Source organism: Pundamilia nyererei, unplaced genomic scaffold (assembly GCF_000239375.1).
Source record: "Pundamilia nyererei isolate P.nyererei 1_Seehausen unplaced genomic scaffold, PunNye1.0 scaffold00041, whole genome shotgun sequence".
NCBI lineage: Eukaryota > Metazoa > Chordata > Actinopteri > Cichliformes > Cichlidae > Pundamilia > Pundamilia nyererei.
Window position 1 is genome coordinate 3,027,637 of NW_005187442.1, and position 4,836 is coordinate 3,032,472.

The window sequence follows — 4,836 nt, forward strand, 5'->3', positions numbered from 1 at the left end:
TTAAAAGGAAAAAGCAGCTTATCTTCACATTTGAGAACTGCAATTATGGAATGTTTGACATTTTTACATGAAAAATGACTCAACAATTGTGCGCACTCCTTTCGGCTTTACTCACGCTCATTGTTAGGTAACTACTGGCACAGCAGAGCCTTTTTGTTTTCATTTACTTTTCAAAGCTGTCATATCATTGTAACAGGCCGAAACATATAGTGTTATCTGCTAAAATGTACTTAGACAAAAGTATTGTGCCATGAAACTAAAGTAGTTAAAAATGGTACTCAAGTGGAGTACTGTGAATGTACTTTCACCACTTTTTCTGTAAATACAATTATAGTGTGAGTTTGTGGTGATGAAGTTTGGATTTCTGCAGGTGGCGCTCACTTCTTCGTCTGTTCACCCGTGAAGTTGGTCAGCACTTGCGATAACAGCTCAGTGAATCTGCTGCACGATGCCACGCTCACCATTTGCTGTGTGACTGAGTTTGTGGAACACATTAAGTTTTGTGGCATTATTTGTTGAAAGAGGACTATTGTTAATCTACAGTATTCACATGAGGAATGTAGCTTTGCTGAACAAACTTTGATCAGGTGCAGAACTTTTGGTAGGTACCTTTTAAAGATTGCTGTTGTCTATGCTAACACACTGCCTGTTTGAAACAGATGCTCATCACCCTTGTGATATGCATTATGTGTTTCTGTAATTGCTGCCTGACTAGTGTTATTGCAGACCTAACTGTGTGTTCTGCAGGGATCCCAGGAAACCTATTTCTACACCTCCAGAATGAGCTGGCTCTTATTCAATTTAGCCTATTCTCATTTGATTGCACAGTGTGGTTCTCTAAAAGCGACCCCACAGGTCCGGAGGCATTGACAAGTGTCTCTGCATGAGATGGATAACTGAAGCCACATCGGCACACTGTTTCCTCCTTTTGGCCTTTCATGAGTGCACCTGTTAGATATTATCGACAGGCTCACCTAAGATACAAACCACAGTTAGGAAGCTCTAGGCCTGAGCATCTAATACACATATCTAATGATGGGAAGAGTTTAAACGGTTCTCTGAAAATGATTTGAATGATTTGAAATCAATCACTCATCACTGTTGCTCTGAAAATCCAAGGGGGAAAGAGAGGGAGTGAGCTTGGTGATAGCATGTTGCTGGTCCTTTTCTCAGGAGCTATTAATTCACTGGCACATTATATCATTTTGTAGGGTAAAAACATTAAATAGTGCAGAGTGGAAATAAAAGATTTGTTTTTCTTCTAGTATTTTAGATTTATCTGGCCCGAGTGAATGGCCCGCTCTTCGTCACTGACATCTTTGATGCATGTACCCTGCATTTCTTTTTCATGTAATTGAGTTACGAGTTAAACTGGCTTTTATCATCTTGAGAAGCATCACACTTGCTTCTCGTCCAACCAGTGTTTAGCGTGAGGTTGCGTGGGCAGAAGGGAGAGCAGTATTAGATCAGCCATAGTAACAGATGAACGCCATACAGTCATAGTACTTCATGGTCAGTGCTGATCAGCTGTGGCATTTAGACTGCTCTCCGGGCTTAGTAGAGGACACAGAGTGTGGTCCCGGCAGGGGCTCAACCCAGCCAGGCAGCAACACAACTAGCCGGCAAGGGAAAGCAGAGTGCAACTAGTGAGCAAGGAAGCATCACCAATTATCTCCACCTCTGCGCTTGTAGCAGGAATCCATTTCAGCACCATTACCTCTGGGCAGCCATGGGCTGACAGTCTCTCCCGTCAGGGCGATAGTTCTAAATTGGCTCCCACCCCTCTCCTCCTCCAGAGATTGAAAAGAGATTATTAAAGACATTTATCATAGAAGAAGCCTGAGCCTGTCTGGAAAGTCTGAAAATGGTGAGAAATGGCAGCACAATGGAGAAGGCCTGAAGAAAGAGGGGAAAAGAGGGATGGAGCAGGAAGAAAATGATGAGGAGGTATGTCTTTGCTGAAGGCTTGGTGCTCCTAGGAGACAGGGTGGTCCCATGGGTAAATCCAATGGGATGCAGCAGTAGACGGGGTGTGGGGCCCAAGTCTGAGGGAAAACATGTGAACAGCAGGCCACCCAGTCATGGCTAAAACCCTACATATCGGATGCAGCACTAATGATACCCCTTGAGACCGTAACAGTCTGGCTACAGCACAACAAGATGCTCCATAACAATCTGGCTACAGCACAGTGTATTATTTCTGTCTGACCCAAGTTGAAATCTTGGAGAAAGACTTTGCAAGCTGGACAAGCTGAAGGTCTGCTGTTGTTGTAAGCGCAGACATTAATTTACACCATAATGCCTTTTACTATTCCAGCCAAGAAGACAACCGCATGTTAAAAATGCCGTGTCCTGCCCTGGGTCCTAGCTTTGAACATGTATTGTAAGACTAATTTTCAGAACAACTTTGTACACTTTAATGCAGTGTTTTATATCTGTCAAACACTCACTTGCCAGTCTTTACACTCCACCCATGCACAGACTAACAGAGGTGTTATTGATGTAGTTATATAACCACCTGAAAATTGATGAACATTACAGCTACAGTATACCCATAAGAATACATGCTCCAATATTGGAAAGCTGTCCTCATGACATAGATTGCATGCATATCAGAAAATGATTAACCTAAGAGTTAGAAGACAATGAAGTGCAACAACAAAATGTGAAGAAGTTTAAAGAGGAATTCTGACAGCAGCAGTGTGACAGCACACGAATGTGCATATTTTACTGTATATACATATGCGGACAATTTTAAAATCGCATTTGGTAATAAAAAAAAAATCTCCATTTTTGGATTTATTCAGCACAAGTACAGGTGAGGAAGAGGGTGCAGGCAGGGTTGAGATGAGTGTTAGGGGAGATTTGTGACTCAAGATACAAGAAAGAGTGTAAGGGAGGGTTTACAAGAGGGTAGTGAGACCTGCTGTGAGGAATGATTTAGAGATGGGGGCACTAACAAAAAAAAAAGGGGTGGAACTTGAGGTGAAAGAGTCGAAGATGCTAAGATTTGGACAGGATGGGAAATGAGCATATCAGGGGGCCTGTTTTATGCTGAGGGTACAGAACAACTCCACTGCACTGAGGGGGTCAATGATCGGGCCCAGGTACCACAGAATATTGGATATAATTTTGATTTGAGTAACTTTTATTTGATGTACTTTGGTTGATCTTCTGTCTCTCTCCATTAAATGAAAATTACCATAAATATTAGACACTGCTTATTTCTTTCGATGCGAGCAAACATAAAAATTCAACAGGGTATCAAATAACTATTTCCCCCACTCCAAATAATCTTTGTAATAGAAAGGACTTTCAGCTGCTCCTTTGTCACATATTTGATTCTGCAGAGTTTTACACCAGAGTACAAACCCTCAAATTTCTGCAGTCTGCTTTTGATGTAGTAGAGTCCTATTTAACATGACTTGAGTTGATATTAAATACAGGCAAATCCAAGTTAATGATTTTCTTAAATAACAAAAAGTTGTTGTCAAAAAGTTCCTAAGATTAAAATCGTTTAAGGGTTTAAAACTGAAATAGTTAAGTATTTAGGGATCGTAGATCAGAATTTCTCATTTAAAACTGACATTAAAAGTATTGACATTTAAATTTCTTTTTTAGAAATAAAACTTTTTTCCCCTCTACAGTTGAGAAAAGACTTGGATACTGTCTATTACTGTGCCTGTAACTACATTTTTATTAATGACTGTGGAAACTGCGTCCATGATATACCCTACCTTTCTCACTATGACAGCTGGTAAACTGGAGTTTAGGTTAGCTTAGCATAAAGACAGCATCTACAGTTTACAGTTTAACACTATGAATATCTCAGAGCATTTGGTTTGGCTCAATTGGATAATTAACAGGCTACATCTGGCCACTGAGAAGTAGAGAAGACAAGAAACGCCTGTAAAACAACAAATTAGTATATTTATTAAGCTAAAGCTTGTTACGCTAATAAGGTAAGCTAATTCCTTAGTTTTGGTTTCTGTCTTTGTAGCTACTTCATCCCTTTGTAAGACTTTATACTCCACTCCACTCTGCTAGCAACTTTTATCAACACTTAAAATTTGCATCATTACTATTTTCAGGGACCACAGGCAGATGTATGGGCTCAAATTGTGGTCATAAATATTTTGTACTTGTAAATCAGGATTTGTATGTGTAAAAAGAATTTGTGTGTGCGTAAAAAAGATTTGTGTGTGGACTTAGCCAAAAAATAAGTGTGAAACTCTGCACTCAAGTACGAATTTTGACCCCATTTTTCTTCCTTTCATGTGATTGGTCAATGTCATGTAAATCACAAATTTAACTATCCAATCAGAGAACAGATGGGTTTGGCTGTCGGAGGGGGCTTTTTTGAACTGCAGGTCCTTGAAGGGTAATACAGTTTGAAGCTGGAGGATCTCTATATAACTATCCGATAGAAGCTAGGTCACCTAACTTACAGTACGGTTGTTGAAAGGATAAAGTTGTGGTATATCAGTGGTTAGAAATACCATTATTACTTTAGGATTAGTTTAACACAAAGTCAGGGCTGACCCAGGACCATGGCTGTGAGTCCCAGTACGCAGCATAAAGGTCCTTTCAAATCGGACGCAGGATGTGCTGCTAATGCTAACTGCTAACTAAAAGCCAAAGATCCAGAATTTGTCGCGCTGGCAGCTGAGCTCTGTGGGTTTTTGCAGTAGCTCTACCTGTACTAGATGCACCTGCTTCTTGCCGTTTCTATCCCTGACTTTATGTCCTCTACAAGAATTTCTGTTTTTGTTGCTGGTTCTCTAAATTTTCAATAAAAACATGTATCGCTAATTCATAACGAAGAAAGCTTTGTAA